Here is a 23,173-nt window from a genome sequence, read left to right as displayed (position 1 = left end):
AGAGGGAAACGATGGGACATTGGGACTGACGTAGACACACTACTGTATATAAACTAACTAATAGGGACCTACTGTGTAATGTTACACGATACTCTATAATGGCCTATGTGGGAAAGGCATCTAAAAAAGAGTGGGTATAGGTACATGTATAACTGAGCACTCTGATGTCCACCTGAAACTAACACAACTTTGTGAATCAACTATACTCCAGTAAAGTTAAAAAAAAAATCAAATTAAAAATATGAAGACTACCAAATTATTTATGGCCCCTGTTTTAATGCTAGAGCTAGGGGGAAATCAAAGAGAAAACAACCTAACTGGAGTCAGAAAAAAAATCAATGATATTTATGAGCCTACTTGGTAAGGACTTCTGGTTTTATATTCAGCTTATTTTGTGGCTTTCACTATGCCTTTCCCTTTGTCTAAAGATTCTGAGGGACTTCCCTGGTGGTCCAGTGGCTAAGACTCTGTGTTCCCATGCAGAGGGCCCAGGTTCAATCCCTGGTCAGGGAACTAGATCCCATAGGTTACAACTAAGGGTTCAAATGTCCCAACTAAAGATCCCACATGTTATAACAAAGATCAGAAATCCTGTGTGCCATAATGAAGACCCAGTGCAGCTAAATAAATAAATATTTAACAAAAATAAAGATGCTGAGAAGAGAGAAGCTTGTGTTAAACCACTGTATTATAAGTAGGTGTTGATATAAATGTAAGAGAAGAGAAAAGAGAGTGTAAAGAGTAGCATCAGAGAGAATCTGAGGAGGAAAGAAAGGGCTGCTATTATCAGGCCACCTATAGTCTTGTTTGTCTGGACAACATAGTGATGAGACCACTAAAGTACTTACGAAATTGAAGACCCAATTTCAGTACAGTCAGTCCTCATATTGGCCAGTTACTCTATCTGACTTGAATCTGACTTATTTTATTTCTAGAATGCCCAATAAAGCTCACCCAGCTGAATACAGCTGGCTTTGAAAATGTGAGCAGAAGGTAACAAGTGAGTTTGAGTAATGAAATAAAACTAGCCTGCCAAGAAGTCGTCTCTACTATCAGAAACCTACATGCTGCTGCTGCAGCTGGTAAGTTGCCTCAGTCGTGTCTGACTCTGTGCGACCCCACAGACGGCAGCCCACCAGGCTCCCCCATCCCTGGGATTCTCCAGGCAAGCACACTGGAGTGGGTTGCCATTTCCTTCTCCAGTGCATGAAAGTGAAAAGTGAAAGTGAAGTTGCTCAGCCGTGTCCAACTCTTTGAGACTCCATGGACTGCAGCCCACCAGGCTCCTCTGCCCATGGGATTTTCCAGGCAAGAGCACTGGAGTGGGGTGCCATCGCCTTCTCCGAGAAACCTACATAGGAGGCCCTCATTTTTATTTCCTCTTTCTAAATGCATGTTGGTCACTCATGTCCAACTTACTGATGTGTGGGCAGTAACAGTATACCTGTTAGAAAATGTTAAATAAAGTATTTCAATTAGAACTAGTATTCTATTGATTACATGTGGTAGTAATGGCTAATGGGAAGTTTGTTGTTGTTCAGTTGCTAAGTAGTGTCTGACTCTTTGGACTGCGGCACACCAGGCTTCCCTGTCCTTCAGTATATCCCAGAGTTTGTTCAAACTCATGTCCATGAGTCAGTGACGCCGTCCAACCATCTCATCCTCTGTCACTCCCTTCTTCTCAGCTCTCAATCTTCCCCAGCATTAAGGTCTTTTCCAATGAGTCAGCTCTTTGCATCAGGTGGTCATAGTATTGGAGCTTTAACTTCAGCATCACTCTTTCCAGTGAATATTCAGGCTTGATTTCCTTTAGGATTGACTGGTTTGATCTCCTTGCTGTCCAAGGGAATCTCAAGAGTCTTCTCCAGAACACAGTTTAAATTCCAGTTAGAAACGAAATATTTTCCACTTTGCCACAGTACTAACAGTGTTAGAAGGTATAACTGGTAATTATTGGAATTGCAGAAAAATGCAGGCTTGTACGCTGTTGTACCTAGCCTTCCAATGTCAGTTTTTTCCCTACTTGATTAATCAGTGACTTTAAAACCAGATTGTTTCATTATGTCTGAGTTTTATAGTTTTGAAACATTCTCATTCTCACTGAACCCAACACTTGAAGAAATACTGCATGTGTATATGTGAATGTGTGTGTGTAATATGGTGTTAAGAACAAATAAGACTGAGAGAATTTGATTTCTCCACACATTTTTCTTCATCAAAGTGACCACAGACCAATGAACAATCCAAAGACTGTGATACATTTAACATTTACACAACTAAAATATATCAGGATGCTTATCTGAATTGCATGAAAGATAACAAATGTGAATATGCATTGAGAAGTGCTATAAATTCTTGCCATGTAATTCTGATTACACTATATAGATTGCAACTATTAAGTCTTACACTATTTGTTGCCTAAGAAGGTTATGAAGAGATTTTTGTTATTTTATCATTTTTTTCTTTGTCCGAAAAATAAAATTTCATTTGTCTAAAAAATGAACAAGAATAGCAGAAGGGACTATTTTACCCTTAAGTGATTTAACCTTTTGGCCAAGACTGTGTTCATATGTAAAACAGTATACTACATCTTTCAGTTTCCAAGTTCTGTCTCGATTTCTTCACATATTCATATTTGAGGGACAAGTCAACCCTATGAACATCTTTCAGCTCACATCTTCACAGTGGCTAAAAGGAGTATGCAAGTGAAGAAAAAATTAGCCCTCATTGACTGCCAAAAGTCTCTTCTGTATTGTTAAAAAAAAATGTAATTGCATTCACTGATGACAAGTGTGGGTGCATTTGGCAGACAAGGGAAAAGGACTTTGCTGTGTATCTGCTGTTCAAAAATTCTTCTCATCCTGCTAACACTTTTCCTCTTCATGTCATCAAAAATAATTTTTTACTGATTATGTTGACACTTCCATAAAGCCAGAATTTTTCTTACATCTCAGATGTAACTGTCTATCATGATCTTCATTCAAGTGCGTTGTCTTTTTTTTTTTTAATATAGAATATATGTAAAAAATACTTTTTGAAACTAACAGTTCAAGTTTTACTTTGCTTAAAGAACTTGAGTTCATATCTACACAGGATTGGACAGGCAACACATTCATTTTCAACCTTCAAAAACTAATTTTGTCTTTCTGGCTGGTTGAAGCCTTAAAGCCTTGTTTGTTAGCTTACAACACAAAGTGGTATAAATTGACACAGTGTTAGAAGTTGAATGATTTTTGTCATTTCACTAGTGAAAGAGTGTCTTTAAGAATATATTTTAATTTAAAAGAGATATTATCTACCACAATAAAAATGGAAAAGATAAAGATTCACTACAGGTGGCTTTTATGTAATAGTTGTGTTCCTGAAAGTGTAATGCAAACCAAGTCATATTTTCCCATTGACTTGTTTTATATTTGAAATGGATGTTTAGGATTCTTTTGCAAATGATATATTCAATTCCATCTTCTTGGAATAACTCTTGCTTCCCTAATGTTTCTGATATCTGTACCTTTCACTAACTGGACTCTTTATGACCCTTTTATTACAAGTGGTGAAAGTGAAAGTGTTAGCTGCTCAGTCACGTCCGACTCTTTGGGATCCCAGGGACTATAACCTGCCAGGCTCCTCTGTCCACGGGATTCTCCAGGCAAGAATACTGGAGTGGGTTGCCATGCCCTTCTCCAGGGGATCTTCCCTGACCCAGGACTGCGCCCAGGTCTGCCGCATTGAAGGCAGGTTCTATACCATCTGAGCCAATAATTACTTCTTTAGATCACAGCATATGGTTTTTGCAGCTTCAGTGATTAACTCCCCATATTTTCCTTTCTCAGTTTCTAATAGAATTAAATGGATGATTTTCTTACTGATAATCTCATGGATAAATTGGAATTAGAAGGATAATAATTTCAGGGGTTTTGTGCCTTTAGAACCACATTCAACTAAAGATCATTCTGAATAGAAAAATCACCCATCCAAAAAAAAAAAAAAAACCTAGTCAATAAAATTCAACAAAAAAAGGTTGAAAAATAAGAGACAAAACAAAACAAAAGCATAATATCAAGAAATAGGATTAAATTAATAGAAAGCCTGGCCATAAACCTGTTAAAGGAAAATTGCTAGAACAGCATGTTACTTCGTGGAACTCATATAATGTGTGCCTGCTGAATCATTAAATTTGTAGGTTGTCATTGATATATCTAGTAACCATCACTACAAGTAGATAGCACCCAAATCAAACAAATGCTGAATAGATTTTCCTTGGTATTGACATGCTGCTAGATCAATTTTCTTATCAAAAGTTTCAGAACACAAGTGTTCTAGTCTGTCAGTAGAATTTTCCAGTGCTGTTTGCTTGTGGTGAGTATGACCAAGGGAAACTTTGGAGACCAAAGGAATAGAGAGTTTCACTGTAAGAGATACGATCAAAATGCTACAACACATCTCTGCCCTAGACACACAATCTAGACAGGCAGCATAGGTATACACAAATTAAATTTAGGAAAATATATTACTCAACAGAAATGGTGAGCTACAAGGTACAAAGCAAATACTGATTATAATAACATGTGTGATAAAATAGAAAAAATTAATTTTAATGCACCCACACCAACAGACATATCAAAGTATAATGGCTCTCCACTCATACATTTGCTTGCCAAATAGTCTGGCTTAAAACTGACATCAATTTTATTAAAATGCTAATATTAATTTATATTGCAGTTAACTAATTAATATTAAGGGCTTCTCTGGTGGCTCAGTAGTAAAGAATCCATCTGCCAATGTAGGAGATGTGGGTTCAATCCCTGGGTCGGGAAGACCCCCCTAGAGAAGGAAATGGCAGCCCACTCCAGTACTCTTGCCTGGGAAATCCCATGGACGGAGGAGCCTGGCGGGCTACAGTCCTTGGGATTCCAAGAGCTGGACATGACTTAGCTACTAAACAACAATAACTAATATAATTTTCACTCACTGAAGCACTGTTTTCCCATAATCTGATAATATATTGAATAAGTCTGAAATCAGTAGGTTGACCTTATAAACGTGTGCCTCAACTTTGTGGGTGTGTAGGGGGGAATTGTTGGTAAAAGCATATATATGTGTATATGTATATATGAATACAATGGCTCTGAGCCTATTTCACTTCAGGAGCTTAAGCACCCCGTGTTCCCTCCTTCCAATTAGCTACAGGGATCATAAAAGTGCTCAAAAGTCATGTGACTGCTGCCACATGATGTTTACCTTGTTTTTTTCCTCTTTATTTCTGTTTCCACTTGGTTGTGTTCACTGTAGGAAACGTGACCTAAATCATTCCCTGAGTTGGTAAGGCAGACAGCTCTTTCTGTGTAAAGACCAATACCTAATGCCAAGGATACTGGATGGAGAAATCTAGTGAAACAGTAGTAGGAAAGACATACCCAGAAGACTGGAGAAGAGGCAGAAAATGAAAGTAAATCACTCATTTGAGGAGAGGGATTTGTGGAGCTGAGAGACCAAGGCAGATGTTTTGACAAAACTATGTGGTACGTGGAAAACTAGAGTAACTGAGAGCCAACTCAGATTTTTCATTGCAATTTCTAAAGGAACGTCAAAAAAACCTATTTTGTAACTCATGTCAAAATTTCTTAAATGTTTCCCTTTTTAAGCATCTCTTTATTTATGGAGGATAATAAGCCTTTGTCACATACACTGCAAATGTTTTCCCATGTATCTTTTACCTTTTGATTCTATTGTATAAAGTTTTTAAATTAACATGTATTTTAACATTTTAGATAGTCAAACTTTCTCATTTATCATTATATTTTAATGTTAAGTTTATAAATGATTTTCTTTATTAAAAATGAATACATTCATCAGTATTTTTATAGTTCTTCTATTATTTCATTTTTTACATTTAATTCTTTAATTAATTAATTTTATCCACCAATTACTATGTAATAATTTATAAAATAATTAAAATTGTACTCCAGTTTTAAAGACTATATTACATACAAAATATTTTAAAACTTTGAGCTTATTTTGGAAGATTTATATTTTGCTCCCTTAGTCTATCATTTATTCCAGCACATGAATAACATTCAGTTAATTTTTGTAGTTTTATGTTACCTGAGGATATAAATCCTCCCCAATAATTGCTATCCTCCCAGCTTTCCCTTGCATTTTAAAATTATTATGGTTAAATAAACATACTATAAAATTAGTCATCTTAATGATTTTGAAGGGTGCAATTCAGTGGCCTTAACTACATTCACAATGTTGTACAACCATCATCACTATCTAGTACCGAAGCACTTTCCTCACTTCGGAAGGACACCCTGTACCCATTAGGCAGTTCTCCCCAGTTCCTGGGAATCACAAATCTGCTTTCTGTCTCCAATGGGTTTCATGGAACAGAGTGTTAGTTGCACAGTCATGTTTGACTCTTCGACAACAGGGACTGTAACACCAGGCTCCTCTGAGCATGGGATTCTCCAGGCAAGAATACTGGGATGGGTTAAATCACACTTATTTGTCCTTGTGTATGGCTTATTTCACTTAGCATAACATTCTTAATGCTCACCCATGCTGTGGTTTATATCAGTATTTCATTCCTTCCTATGACTGAATAATGTTTCATTGCATGGATTAGTTTATTCATTAATCACTTGGGTTGTCCCCACCTTTTGACCAGTGTGAATAATGCTGCTATAAACACTTGCACACAAGTTTTTAACGCCTATTTTCATTTATTTTGGTAATGAAATTTGCTGAGTCATATGCTAATTCTATGTTTAACTTACTGAAGAACTGCCAGACTGTTTTCCACGGGAGCCACACAATTTAACATTCCCACCATCAGTGAATAAGGATTCTGATTTCTTCCTTCCTCTCTCCTTCCCTGCCCCCCCTTCCTTTCTTCCTTCCTTTCCTATTATAAATTGAATCTCTTTTCTCTATAAATTTTCTAAATGATTATTGCTGATATATAAGACATGGTAGGCCATTTTCATAGTGACCCATTTTGTCTCCCATCTCTGAATTTTTATATTACTATATAGATTCCAGTAAAATTTAACACCTGGTTCTATATCACTTTTTATTACTGTCAAATTGTTTATGTAGGAAAGTGCTTTCTTCTCAATAATATTTTAAATTCTTCAGGAATAACTATATCGCCTCTAGTTTGACACAATTACTTAACCCAATTATTTAAGAAGTACCTATTGACCTTAATTGGAGGTCATCTTGTAAGTTTTGACAGATACTTTTGAAGAGAGCCTGTGTAATATAATTCAAGGTAACACTATATTATTAGATAATTTCTAGAATTACATCTACCTTAGCTCTGGGAGGTAAATAAGCTACTGTAATTGGTTTTGAATGGAATTAATAGAGAAAAATTCAAGAGAATATGAGGAGAAGAATTAATAGAACTTGGTCAAATTGTATATTTGGTTTTGTCCATATTCACTAGTGCACATAGGAAATCATTCACTGCCCAACACTGAAATAGTCTGAGATCATTATGTGTCTTCCCAAACTCTTTCAGTGTCATTAAAAGCCGTAAACCACATGGGACTTGAGTCAGAAGTCAACAAACACCAACATTTTATTACCAGCATTACAGAGTTAAAGGGAAGATATACTCATCTGAATGCAGAGTTCCAAAGGACGGCAAGGAGAGATAAGAAAGCCTTTCTAAGTGATCAGTGCAAAGAAATACAGGAAAATAATGGAATTGGAAAGACTAGAGATCTCTTCAAGGAAAGTAGAGATTCCAAGGGAATATTTCATGCAAAGATGGGCACAATTAAGGACAGAAATGGTATGGTTCGAACAGAAGCAGAAGATATTAAGAAGAGGTGGCCAGAAAACACAGAAGGACTATATAAAAAAGACCTTAGTGACCCTGATAACCACAATGGTGTGATCACTCACCAGACATCCTGGAATGTGAAGTCAAGTGGGCCTTAGGAAGCATCACTACCAACCAAGCTGGTGGAGGTGATGGAATTCCAGAGGAGCTATTTCAAATCTTAAAAGTTGGTGCTGTTAAGGTGCTACACTCAATTTTCCAGCAAATTTGGAAAACTCAGCAGTGGCCGCAGGAGTGGGAAAGGTCAGTGTTCATTCCAATCCCAGAGAAAGGCAATGCCAAAGAATGCTCCAACTACCGCACAATTGTACTCATCTCACATGCTAGCAAGGTCATGCTCAAAACCCTCCAAGCCAGGCTCCAACAGTATGTGAGCCAAGAACTTCCAGACGTTCAAGCTGGATTTAGAAAAGGCAGAGGAACTGGGGATTAAATTGTCAACATCAGTTGGATCATCAAAGAAGCAAGAGAGTTCCAGAGAAACATCTATTTCTGTTTCATTGATTATGCTGAAACCTTTGACCGTGTGGATCACAACAAACTGTGGAAAACCCTTAAGGAGATGGGAATACCAGACCACCTGACCTGCCTCCTGAGAAATCTGTGCACAGGCCAGGAAGTAACAGTTAGAAGGACGTGGAACAACAGCTGGTTGCAAATTGGGAAAGGACTGCATCAAGGCTGTATATTGTCACCCTGCTTATTTATCTTATATGCAGAGTATATCATGAGAAACATTGGTGTGGATGAAGCACAAGCTGGAATCAAGGTTGCCGAGAGAAATACTGATAACTTCAGATATGCAGATGACACCACCGCTATGGCAGAAAGTGAAGGGGAACTAAAGAGCATCTTAAAGAAGGTGAAAGAAGAGAATGAAAAGCTGACTTCTAACTCAACATTCAGAAAACTAAGACCATGGCATCCAGTCCCATCACTTTACGGCAAATAGCTGGGGAAACAATGGAAATGGTGAAAGACTTTATTTTCTTGGGCTCCAAAATCACTGCAGACAGTGACTGCAGCCATGAAATTAAAAGACACTTGCTCCTTGGGAGAAGAGCTATGACCAGTCTAGACAGCATATTAAAAAGCAGAGTCATTGCTTTCCCAACAAAGGTCAGTATAGTCAAAGCTATGGTTTTTCCAGTAGTCATGTATGGATGTGAGAGTTGGACTATAAATGAAGGTTGAGTACTGAATAATTGATGCTTTCTAACTGTGGTGTTGGAGGACTATTGAAGGTGTCTTGGACTGCAAGGAGACTCAACCAGTCCATCCTAAAGGAAATCAGCACTGAATATTCATTGGAAGGACTGATGCTGAAGTTGGCACTCCAACACTTTGGCTACCTGATGTGAAGAGCTGACTCACTGGAAAAACCCTGATGCTGGGAAAGATAGAAGGCAGGAGGAGAAGGGGACGACAGAGAACAAGATGGTTGGGTGCATCACTGACCCAATAGACATGGATTTGAGCAAGCTCCAGGAGCTGGTGAAGGACAGAGAAGCACAGCGTACTGCAGTCCATGGGGTCACAGAGAGTCGGATATGACTGAGTGACTGAACAAAAACGTGCTCTATCTTTTTGAGGAAAAAATGTATTTTTATACTTAGAAAAAAGCATTTTAAAATTCTGAATCTAACATTTCACCTTATTGTAATTTGCCTAATCATAGACATTTAGAAGTATAGATTTTTAATCATGGTGTGTAATTGTGTCTAAAATCACTACATTATTTATTATGAAAAATACCCTAGGTTGACCAAAAAGCTAGAGGTTTCCATAACAGACTTTTTGGCCAGCCCTATACAGCAGGCATAATTATGAAACCTTACTAACCAATTCACTGCACTAAAGCAAGCAGAAATGTTCTTAAATTTGCAAGTATTAATAAAATTCTTCTTCACTCAAACAAAGTCAAACAGAAAGTAGATTTAAAACAGAAAGATTGCTTCTTACTATTTCTTTCTCTTCCTCTTTTGTCCTGTTTCTCTCTCACACACACGCACACATGTACCCACACACACTCCTCTAATTTAAAGGTGCATTTGCCAGTGTATATTACATCATTTTTCAGTAAAACTCATATATATTAATTTTTCTAAGGTCGTCTTTCATTGGGAAATCTTCATAGGATAAGACAAAAAATGGAGTCACATAAGTTAGAGAAGCACTACTTGCTATATTGCAAGCCTCCAACCCTCAACAAGGACCATGGATCCTCAGACATTAAGTCACACTTGGATGGGGCTGAGCAAACTGAACTGGAATTCTGAGGCACATGGCAGGAATGAATCCCTGCACACTGCAGTCATCTGGCCTTGGTTTGGGCCCAGTAGTTTGGGTTTCTTCAAGGGAATAAACTAAGCTTCTTAGGCTTGTAGAGAATGACCAGAATCGTCAGACCCAATCCAAGGGAACCAGCATGGTTTTACATTCTTGAGAGCAAGTTACTTTTTTCCCCATTAGAAAGACAGAAATCCAGTTCAGTTTGCTCAGCCCCATCCAAGTGTGACTTAATGTCTGAGGATCCAGGGTCCTTGTTGAGGGTTGGAGGCTCAAGTCCACCCAGTTTCAACAATGAAGTTTATTTGGATGTTTTTAACTTCCCATCCCTTTTAACAGTTTTTATGAGACCACCAAAGTTTAGCCCAAAGGTCATAAAACTGTTTCATCATAAGTGTTAATTCTGATATATTGAGAATGCTATTGGAGATGGAATAAGTAAAGAACTCTGAGGTCAAGAATAGATTCATCAGAAAAAGAGTGCCATCATTCATCACTGACGTCTGCATGGCAGTTTCATGTCACAGATTTGTCATTTTGAGTCCTTTCCAATTCTGCAATAAACTTCCATCGTTGACATGGTTATCTTGGAACTGGTTCTCTTGTGTTCTCTATACCTGAAAATGACTGATGTCCCACATGTCAACACTCAAAAGCCAGAGCAATTACAATTGAGTGATCAGTAAAGTATCATAAATTGGATCTGAGTACCTTTAGGTGGGAAATATATTGCCTGTGTTTGACACTTTCACTAATAAGAGATAACTGGTATTATTTATATTGATTTAGTAAGAATTCACAATTATCCCTTCAAAGTTAAGTAGATATGTATTGGTGTTCACTTCCCATTAAAATTTTTCATTCAATTCCAGAAAAATAAATAACCTAATCAAAAAATGGGCCAAAGATCTAAACAGACATTTCTCCAAAGAAGACATACAGATGGCTAACAAACACATGAAAAGATGCTCAACATCACTCATTATCAGAGAAATGCAAATCAAAACCTCAATGAGGTACCATTACACACCAGTCAGAATGGCTGCTATCCAAAAGTCTACAAGCAATAAATGCTGGAGAGGGTGTGGAGAAAAGGGAACCCTCTTACACTGTTGGTGGGAATGCAAACTAGTACAGCCACTACGGAGAACAGTGTGGAGATTCCTTAAAAAACTGGAAATAAAACTGCCATATGACCCAGCAATCCCACTTCTGGGCATACACACCGAGGAAACCAGATCTGAAAGAGACACGAGTACCCCAATGTTCATTGCAGCACTGTTTATAATAGCCAGGACATGGAAGCAACCTAGATGCCCATCAGCAGACGAATGGATAAGGAAACTGTGGTACATATACACAATGGAATATTACTCAGCCGTTAAAAAGAATACATTTGAATCAGTTCTAATGAGGTGGATGAAACTGGAGCCCATTATACAGAGTGAAGTAATCCAGAAAGAAAAACACCAATACAGTATACTAACGCATATATATGGAATTTAGAAAGATGGTAATGATAACCCTATATGCAAGACAGAAAAAGAGACTCAGGTGTATAGAACAGACTTTTGGACTCTATGGGAGAAGGCAAGGGTGGGATGATCTGAGAGAACAGCATCGAAACATGATTATTATCAAGGGTGAAACAGATCACCAGTCCAGGTTGGATGCATGAGACAAGTGCTCGGGGCTGGCGCACTGGGATGACCCAGAGGGATGGGATGGGGAGGGGGGTGGGGGGGGGGATCGGGATGGGGAACACATGTAAATCCATGGCTGATTCATGCCAATGTATGGCCAAAACCACTACAATATTGTAAAGTAATTAGCCTCCAACTAATAAAAATAATTGGGGGGGGGGGGAGTAGAAAGAGCATTCAATGACCAAAAATGGAACAACTCGAGCAGCAAAATAAATATGATGGTATTTGATTATACCTCAAGGAATAAAATTTAAAAATTTTTTTTTCATTAAACATTTTTTTTATCCCTCAGGATAAAAATTTACACGCTGACATTTTATACCTTGGTGGTACAATTAGAGATAAAAATTATGACCACTTATAGAGATAAAAATTATGACCACTTATCAGTATGCTTTACTGGGCCTAAAGTAATTCCTACTAAGAGAGATGCAGTAGATTCTTTTTTAGACCCATTTGTTTCTATTAATCAACCAATCTATAAGTGAAGTGTAACCTTTAAAATGGTTAGGATTTATACTTCTTGTAATTGCTGCTCTTTACATCTAAATAAATAGAATCTGGGTCCCTTTCAGTTTATTTTAAAGCAAGGATTGTTTTCGGAAAACAGTCAAATCCAGTTATCATATTTTTCAGAATGAGTAAGAACTATGAATTAGATGGTTGCTCGCCTCATATATATTTGGGCTGGGACTTATATTCATTGTTCTGAATGAAACACACAAGGAATCTCACAGAAGGTTTAGATGGTAAAGTTCTAAACAAAAGATGACGCTGCTCATCCCAATTTTGAAGCTCTGCTCTATTTTTTCAAGACAGAAAGAGCGAAGTAGCGTGGTGAAGACAAGCTAGTTGTTCACCAAATTGTTATCCCCTTTCCTCCGGGCACACAGTTGTATGACATGTTCAATCTTTCCTTGCACTTAGATATAGCTATATGAAACGAAGCTCTGTTCAGTAGGATATGGGCAGCAGTGATGCGTGACCCGTCCACGCTTGTCCTTTAGATCTCTCCTGTGCACAACCGTCCATTCTCTTTTCACATCCTTTTGCTACATGATGGGACTCTAAGAACTCAGAGAAGGGAAGAGATGAAAGAGGCAGAACGATCGAGGTCCCTGAGTTGCCATTTGGACGGGAAGTGACCAACAATGAATTGACTGTTGATTATTAAATAAACTGTAAACGTGATAAGGCTTTGAAATTATAGGGTTGTTTGTTGCATCAGCTATTCTATCCTGACTAATTCAGCTAGTATGATGTGAGGAACCAGTGATGGCCTTGATCACATTGCCTTTACAAAAGTTCCTAGACAATAACCTGTAAATAAGTATCCACATCAACAAATCACAAAAATAAAAGTGAATACCTACATATGGCACTGTAAGGACTGCATACTCTTCATATGCTAAGCAAACTATAATTTTGTAGTTCCCATGTACAGATCATAAAAGTGAAAATCTAAACAACTGAATAACAGGATCAAGATCCATCAGTTAATAAGTAATAGCTACGATTCAAATCTAACTTTGGTTGTGACACCTACATTGTTAAGCACCAAGATGTACTGACTCAGTTCTCACACTCATCCTCTTTCTAGACAATCACAGAATCAGTTTGACCTGTCTATTTTATCACTTCAGAGTATGCCTATTACTTGCTATGACTCATTGTACTTGATACTCCTGAATTCTGAACCTGGTGAAAATGATCACTTTGAAGTTTACATCAATCACCAAAGATCTCATTTATAAGCAACATGACCCACATGAGTTAAAGTAGAAAAATAGCTTATTGTAAAGTATTAAAAAACTAATGGAAAATCTCAGGAGGTTTAAAGACTCATGGACAAGAACCACACCCAAATTGACACTAAACCTCTTCAGTAGAGGCTCTTCTGAGCACGGATGTGGCTATTAACACAGCGAACACTGCGTGCATGCATGCCATCATCCCTGGGACATCTGCTTTACTATGTCTGGAGTGCCTGATATCTCTCCTTCATGCTCTACTGTTCTCATGAGAATGTGGATTCTATGCAGCAACTCTACCTGATGGTCCCTTCTGAATAAGACTATCTCAGAAGCGTGACTTCATTTGGTAGAGCCTACTTCTGAGCTAGAGGCTGGGAAATCAAGCTTTGACTTCAAAATTAAGTAGGTAGGATTTTCCACGCCATGTGGTTAACTCCCCAAACAGAAAAAGTCTGTTCAAAAGATGCTCAGTGGCCACAAACATGATGTAGGTCTATGGAAATGGCAACCCGATGTCACATGGAAATAGAAACTACAGACCTTTCAGAGGAAGCTCATTCACAGAAAGAATAGACCAGAGGTCCAGAAAAAAAGGAGCGCAAGGAAAGATAGAACTGTTGCATAATGACAGCTGCATTTTGTTGAAGCCTGACTGTCCTTGCTCCAGTTGGTTTCTGTGTATTTACGTGATACCAAGTTCTCCATACTTAAATATCAAGATCATGCCAGGCAGTATACCCCTTCAAACAGCTGATGTGAGGACATTAGATTGCAGAGAACAGAGGGAGAATTCTGTTTCTAATGCATTTAGGAAGTACTCTTAGATGGGGTTCAAGGCAATTAAGGTTTGACAGCTAACACATTTGGTTAGAATCTTGGCTCTACCAGTAGCTTTATCACCTCACTATCTTACAAATCCACGAAATTGTGGGTTATGTCTCATTCAAAATTTTTCCAATTATAGCCCCCCTCCTTTAACACAGAGATTAGAAATTCATATTTATTGAGCTAATTCTTTCAACTGGTAGTAGGAAAAAAATGAATTTTACTTATTTAGATTAAACAGAATGTATAAGCAACTACTTTGTAATTGGGAAGAATGATGTATTGGACAGTATGGGTTTTTAACCACCCATGATTGGATGTATCATTTCTAGAAGGTTTGCTTTAGAGAATCAATTTTATATCATTTTTAATTGCCACACATGTGCAAACTGGCCTCAAAAAACCATATGATGACTATAGCAACTGTATATCACATTGACTGTGACATTGCTTCTCCAAAGTCCAAAAGCTAGTTAACATACAGTGTTCAGTATCCCTCTCTCTTTCTGATGTTTGTGTCCAAGCATTGTTTCTTAAGTAGTCACATTGATTATATTGATTAATACTCCCGGTAGAAATGATGAGAAATATTGATTTGCTCTGTAACTCTCAGCTCTAACTAAAATATCTGGAGTGCTGCTTCCTTGAACTTTATAAGGGCTCTCTTCACAAACCTCTTCATTCTTGCTGATTACATCTGCAGATGGAAATCAGGTGTGAAAATCCATTCAGACGCTGAACAACAGGACAGACTCTGACTCCTATTGAACTCTCATGTTCTCTCTTCCTTAATTAAGTCACAAGAACATTTTACCATGGAGAGAGAGTGACTTAGATTATGGATCTTTTCCCTTCTAATGGCATGCATTCCACCCAATTGGGGCATAATACATTTCTTACTCCATTGCTTTGCAAAGAGCCACTTCGTTCTTCCAAGTGGGGAATAAAGAGCATGGCTGTACCTATAAAGAGTGCTCCTTTTTTCATGCTACAAAAGAAAAATGAAGTATACATCTGTTCCCCCCGCCCAAATTATAGCATGCCTTTTTCTCTAAACATTTAAAACCCAAATAAAGAATAGCATTGAAATGCGTTAGTGACATAGAACCTCATTTTAGAACTAGAATAATCCTTAACATTTGCAGCACACACACAAACAAAGCAGTTACAAGCACAGGCTTGGAGTGAGATGACCTGGATTAAAATCCTGACTTCAAATGTATTAGCTGTGTGACCTTAGGCAACTGCAAAGCCTCCTACACCTGAATATTTTCTGCTATATAATGGCAACTATACAAAAAAGTAATATTATTTTAATAATACTATTAAAAGAAAAAAAAAGCAAAAATAAGGAAGGGACTATATTAAACTAAAAATCTTCTTTACAGCAAAGAAAGCTAGCAACAAAATAAAAAGATAACCTACCGAATAGGAGAAAATATTTGCAAATCATATATCTGATAAGGGGTTAATAGTCTAATATCCAAAATATATAAAGAACTATTATAAATCAATAGCAAAAAAAATATGACTAAAGGACAGGCAGAGGATCTGAACAGATCTTTTAAGACATATTGTTAACAAGCACATGAAAAGATGTTCAATATCATGAATCGTCAGGGAACTGCAAGTCAAAGCTACAGCGAGACATTACCTCACACTTGTTAGAATGTCTGTTAACAAAAAGACGGAAAATAACAAATGTTGGGGAGGGTTTCTTGGGTCCCGCTGTGAGAATGTAAACTGGTGCGGCCAAAACCGGTCTATCCTGGATCTTCGAGTTCTGTGACCACACAGGGGTGGCATCCGCTGAGGGCCCAGAGGTGTGGATGGACGGACTTCGTTCTTTTCCACACAGTTCTTCCCTGTTGCCAGAGGTCCACTTGGGGCTACATGTCTACTCCTGTCCTGTGATGTGCTAAGCACTTCAGTCATGTCTGACTCTGTGCGATCCTATGGACCGCAGCCTCCCAGGCTCCTCTGTCCGTGGGATTCTCCAGGCAAGAATACTGGACTGGGTTGCCATGCCCTCCTCCAGGGGATCTTTCTAACCCAAGGATCGAACACGCAGCTCCTGTCCCTCCTCCGTTGCAGGCGGATTCTTTACCACGGAGCCAGCAGGGAAGCCCCAATTCCTGCCCTGTGCTATCTTTAACCACTCTCTTAACTCTCCATCTGCTGCCGTGAAAGAAGCAGAACAGGCCTAAGTGTGAAGAGTTCATGAGTGAAAAGGAAGTGATCTTGTCTGTGTTACAGAAGAGAATGAAGTAAGGGCAGGGAGCCAGCAGGGACTCTTTCCACTAGAGGCCCACTGAGAGCTCTCTCGTGGAAAGAGAGTGTGGGCAAAGGCACACAGACAGGAAGATGCGGCCCTCTATACCAAGGTCACGGTGCAGCGTCATCTCCAGAACTGATTGAGCCCCACAGCAACTGCTGCCAAGAGCCCCCCTGATCCCTACTGGACAGCTCCCTGACCCCTTCTTAGGTAAAAATGCCCACCCCAGTACTTACCCTAGAGCTCCTCAGTTCAGTTCAGCTCAGTCGCTCAGTCGTGTCCGACTCTTAGCGACCCCATGAATCACAGCACGCCAGGCCTCCCTGTCCATCACCAACTCCCGGAGTTTACTCAAACACATGCCCATCGAGTCGGTGATGCCATCCCACCATCTCATCCCCTGTTGTCCCCTTCTCCTCCTGCACCCAATCCCTCCCAGCATCAGGGTGTTTTCAAATGAGTCAGTTCTTTGCATCAGGTGGCTAAAGTATCGGAGTTTCAGCTTCAGCCTCAGTCCTTCCCATGAACACCCAGGACTGATCTCCTTTAGGATGGACTGGTTGGATCTCCTTGCAGTCCAAGGGACTTTCAAGTCTTCTCCAACACCACAGTTTAAAAGCATCAGTTTTTCGGTGCTCAGCTTTCTTCACCGTCCAGCTCTCACATCCATACATGATCACTGGAAAAACCATAGCCTTGACTAGATGGACCTTTGTTGGCAAAGTAATGTCTCTGCTTTTTAATAGCTCCTCAATCAATCATATAATGATACCCTTCCAGCAGGAATTTTCTGTCTTGAGACTATAAAAATTGGCTGTGCTATGCTGTGCTTAGTTGTGTCTGACTCTGTGACCCCATGGTCTGTAGCCCGCCAGGCTCCTCTGTCCTTGGGGATTCTCCAGGCAAGAACACTGGAGTGGGTTACCATACCCTCCTCCAGGGGACCTTGCAACCCAGGGATCGAACCCAGATCTCCCACATTGCAAGAGGATTCTTTACCACCTGTGCCACCAGGGAAACCCCCAAATTTGCTACTAGCATACACAAAGCATTGCCTCCCCCTGATCAGTCAGGAGGCTGGCCCACTGTGCTTGCAGTGCTCCAATTAAGTCTGCTCTTTGCTCTTAATAAACTCACTACTTTCTGAAATACTTCCGGAAATCCTTCTCCAACCCGTGTACAGCCCACAGCAGAAGATAGCTAATTTAGCCATAAACAAAAAAATACGGCTGGTAAGGAGACTTGTCAAGGATAGTAGTGCAATCTAGAGGTAGAGAGGAGGGAGGGAGACTAGTGATGAAGGGCCTGGAATCCAGACCATGGTGTTCAGTCTTTATTCCGAAGCCAATAAAGGCTTTTGCTAAAAGTTGAACTTGGGAAAGACTGGTCATTTAGGTGTACAGTTATGGATGATAAAGAGCTGACCTTTGTAAATAAAATATATACAAGGGGAGGGACTGATAAGATGCAAAGGCTTGTTTATAATAAATGTGATAAATGAGAGGGAAAATGTATTGCAGAAGTTTATATGAGTAAGTGCCTTATGAAAGTATTCATATAAAGTTTGGGAAATATCAGAGTACACAAAACTACCTGATCATTCCAGAGCTAGACTTTTCAGATCCCTTAGAGCACATAAATTATAACATTAACCATGGGTTGATCATTGAACACTTTTTACATTTTTTCCCCATGAGTTGCCTATTACTGACTTCTGGAACCATTGTTCCAAAGAACGTGTTTTAAGAAATGCTGAGTAACTTGTAGATTAAACTGCAACTGTTTTACATGTAGTTTCTATTTCAGCCTTGGGTTATCAGACTCAGACCTTGTATAAGCACATTTGAATTCAACTTAATATTTTTGTTTCAGAATGATAGATTACCAAGTTATTGAAATAAACTTAGCTGATAATGTTGTAAGACTATTTCATAAAAGTAGGTGGTAATCACAACTGACACAAGCATGTATATACAGTATATGCATGTATACATATGTGTATGTGTGTGCTTATATATGTATGCATGTGTATTTGTATTCTTTATATTCCATTTAATTCCACAAAAAATGATAGTTATTACTTTATGCCTACTTTATAGGGAACATATTAAATGGTAGGACAAGAAAAAGTTGCTTCCTAACATTTTTCAAAGTCTTTGCTAACAGAGCAAAGAGAAAGTACTATTTGCCATCAAAAGAGATGGTTTGTACTTGCCTTAATTTTACGGTCTGTTACTTTGTTAGTAAAATACACAACTGTAATAAGGGGAATTTTAAAAGACTGCCATTGTTGTTGTTGTTTTGACTATCCTTAATCACACCTCCAGAAGATGGGTTTTAAATGGCAGTGTTATTGCTTAGTTGCTAAGTCATGTCCAACTCTTTGCGACCCCATGGACTCCAGCCCACCAGGTTCCTCTGTCCATGGGATTTCCCAGGCAAGAATACTGGAGTGGGTTGTCACTTCCTTCTCTAGAGGATTTTCTTGACCCAGGGATCAAATCCCTGTTTCCTGCACTAGCAGGCAGATTCGTTACCACCTAGACACTAGGGAAGCCAAAATAGTATACACCACCGAAGACAAGTTTAATTAGGAATACAAACATCTTTCTCTTTGCCAGAGAAAATGGTGACCTCACTTGCAAGTAAGCCAAAAATCAATAATGTATTTATATACTTTCTGCACACAGGAAAGTCAAGCCATCATCAGTTTCCTGAGAAAGACTATTATTATGAAACTTTGCCTCTCTCTGAAAAAAAACAAAAAACACCAACACTGCCTCATCTCAGCAAAATTCAGGGCTGTGTTCCTTCACAGACAGACATGCCATGCTGCTTTTTTGGCACCTATGCTTGCACTCATGCAGTCACCTGTGCCAAGAACGTTGTCTCCTGTCTTAGTTCATTCAGGTTGTTGCAACCAAACATCACAGACTGGGTAGTTTTTGAACAGAAATTTATTGTTCATGGCTCTGGAGCCTGGAAGTCTGAGATGAGGATACCAGCAAGGTGGGGAGATGTTCCTCTTCTGGGGCAGACTTCTCATCACGTCCTCACGTGGTGGATCTCTGCGGGGTCTCTTTTATAAAGGCACTAATTCCATTCATGAGAGTTTCACCCTCACGATCGAATCACCTCCCACCCACTCCCTCCAACCTCATAATACTGTCAACTTGGAGATTAGGGCTCACCATACAAATTTTGGAGGGGAGACATTCCAATCAGAGCGCCATCACACCCTCTTTCTCTGGCGTCTCTCTGTCCTCACTCTTGCAGTTCATCCTGAGAACATTTCCTGAAGCAAATGAAAGTTCCCCCAAAGTGAGTTATGAACTGATTTGGAGATCGTTGCTCCCTCTGCTCCCTGCTCTAAGGTGACCACCTGCCTGTCCAACCATTTGGTCAGACAGGCTTAGTTCTCCAATAATCAGGGCTTCCTTATCACTGGGCTTCCCTTGTGGTTCAGCTGGTAAAGAGTCTGCCTGTGATGCTGGAGACCTGGGTTCGATCCCTGGGTTGGGAAGATCCCCTGGAGAAGGGAAAGGCTACCCACTCCAGTATTCTGGCCTGGAGAATTCCATGGACTCTATAGTCCATGGGGTCGCAAAGAGTCGGACACGACTGAGTGACTTTCACTTTCACCTCACATTCTCTCCATGTGGCTGCATATCTGGCTATAAGATTCTGTAAGTCTGCAGTGGGGCCCAGGGAACAAAAATGTCACCTGTGGCCCGCGAGGCCTTGTAAACCTGCTTCCTGCTTAACTTGACCGCAGCCATAGCATCCTCTTAGACATGCCGCTACTGACAGTTCCTCGAGCTCTCTGCCTAGAAGCCTTCACTCACATCCTTCTGCCTGGCGTGTTTGCCCCTGAGATGTTCATATGACTCATTCTACCCCATGTTTCATCTTAAATATCACTTCTTTCCTCGGCCATCCAAATTAATAGCATTGCTACCCTCAAGTCCCCCGCTGTTTCTTCGCCTATACTGCCTTGTATTTCTTTTTATCACTTATCCACGTTATAGGGATCTGCCAGGAATCATGGCCACCATGTGTTCAGTTGGGTCCGACTCTTTGTGACCCTACGATCTGTAGCCTGCTGGGCTCCTGTCCATAGGATTTCCCAGGCAAGAATACGGGAGTGGGTTGTCATTTCCTTCTCCAGGGGATCTTCCTGATCCAGGGATCCAACCCATGTCTCTTGAACCGGCTGCATTGGCAGCTGGGTTCTTTACCACTAGCTGCACCTGGGAAGTGCAGGAATCAGGTACATAGTAATAACGGTAACTGCAGAGGGGAGTCAAAAGCAAGGCACTGCCTCTTCATCACCATCTGAGCAAGCTGCCTATGAGTTCATCTCTTCCTCTTCAAACTATTCCTCTAGCTGATTAAATCATTCCTCTTGCTTTCTGTTCCTCCAGCAGATTTGTTCATTTCTGGGAAAACTGGTACATTATTCTAGCTGCAAACTCAGTTGTATTTATTGAGTGCTAGCCGGGTGCTGGGCCCCACAGTAGGCACCAAAAAGGGCCCCGGTTGCCACTGACTCATGTGGGGACCTACACGGCATCCAGGCAGCTGTGTCCTCCCACTGTCTAAAATTCTTAGTGTGTCATCTATCCCTTTCTTGACAACAGAATACAGAACTCCAGCACAAGGACATTGAGGACAAAGAGCATATAATCCTTCTCTTATCCATTGTAAATTGTCTCCACATTCAAATATTATTTTTACTATAGTAAAATAGATAATTGTACTGGTCTTGAGGAATTCTCATAGACTCCCCATGTATATGCTCGAAGAGTTTTCAAAAATGTTATCTGAATCTGAAAATTCCCAAAGCAAATGACCACAGTACCTTGGTCCTATATCCGCAGTTTTGTGGATGGAAAGGTGGGGAGATGGGAACAGCTTCTGTATTCATCTGACTCAGTTTCCCCAGTATGACTGAGAAGAGACTGACGAGGGACAGCTTTGAGCAAACACAACTTTATTCATTTTGGGTTGAGGGTATAGATACCCATACAGAACCAGCCCCCTTTGCTTATTCCCTCCCATCCCATTCCAGAAAAATGGCTGTAATGTTCTTTCATGGCAGACATACTCTTTTATATTACCAAATACATCATTAACACTTCTGAAAAAAAAAATGGTGTCTACTACCTAGAAGTCTCAAGATTTTGCTCATGTCTTTCATAAAAATTACAAAGCATTCGCCATTTGTCCAACATATCCACTTGCATGAAAATGTCACAGATGTGTTTTTAAGAATTGTTTACAAGGGAACTACTTCAATGAGTCTCATTTCTGTTCTTACCTACTAGTGCTATCTTGTTCGGTTTTTAAGAGAAAAAAAAAAGATATTAACACATTATAGGGTAGGCACCTTAGGTCAGGGTGGCTTGTCTTTTGCAAAAATAATTTATTAACTGCTACGTTAAGTGTCTAACCCTACCTATCACAATCGTAGAGGAGGTATCCATTACCGATTAAAACAAATTTTTTTTTTTTTGCATTTTTTCCCTTGTCTGTTTCTGGAGGAAGAAATGTGAACAAAGGCACATATCCCAGGAAGACAAGTCAGAGAAGCTAGGTCTTGGGACGAGGACCCAGCTGACACAGGGAGGAAGCTGAATGGCCAGTCTCAAGCCGCCCTCCCCTTAACCAGTACTCACTCTCTCCAGACACAGGCTCTTTCACGGACTCTGTCCTCTTGTTCTTTGCAACTATTCTTCAGCCCACAAAGTTGAGAACCTTTCGAGAAAGTTGAGGGAAAAGAAAGTCCTGCGACAACACAGTACATAATTTCAAAAAAAAAAAAAAAACCACACAACATCAAAATCCTGTGATTTGAAAATTATACATAAACATTTACAGGATTCATGGGCTGCAGGGAGAAGGGGTGGGGGCTTCAAACCTTGAGTTTGTAATGAGAGCACGCAAAAAGATACACGTTAGTAGAGGGAACACTTCAGACCTCCCAACAAAGGCAGAGATTGCCACAGAAGTTGTTTAACAATATACAAAAGGACGAGGAGAGAGGATGGCAGATTTCAGAGGATAAAGAACAAGGTAGGTGGAAGCAAGCTCCGCAACAGTGGGTCTGCCACTCACACTGCCAGGAGGGGCTGAGCACTTAAGAGCCGGAGCTTCACCACGCTGGGATGTGTCTTTCTGGCACAGTCGAACCAGGAGTAGGCAACTCAGTTCTAATTTTGTCAAAAGGCAGCCAAAAGACCTTGGTTGCCCTGCCTACGCAGCAGCTCAACTAAGCCACCCAAACACTCCTTTTCTCTGGAAGGTTGCGGTTCTCTTCCCATTCTTCCAACACCTCCTGCCTGGGTAAACATCTCCTTGAGCCACCTTGACACGGGCACTGTTCTGACATCATGGCCTGTTCATCAACCATGGGAGTCAATTCCTGTTACAGAGGCACGTTGTGTGGGCTGGATAAACCCTACCAATGTGC

This window comes from Odocoileus virginianus, chromosome 15 (assembly GCF_023699985.2).
Source record: "Odocoileus virginianus isolate 20LAN1187 ecotype Illinois chromosome 15, Ovbor_1.2, whole genome shotgun sequence".
In the NCBI taxonomy this organism is placed as follows: Eukaryota; Metazoa; Chordata; class Mammalia; order Artiodactyla; family Cervidae; genus Odocoileus; species Odocoileus virginianus.
This window is presented reverse-complemented; position numbering follows the sequence as displayed.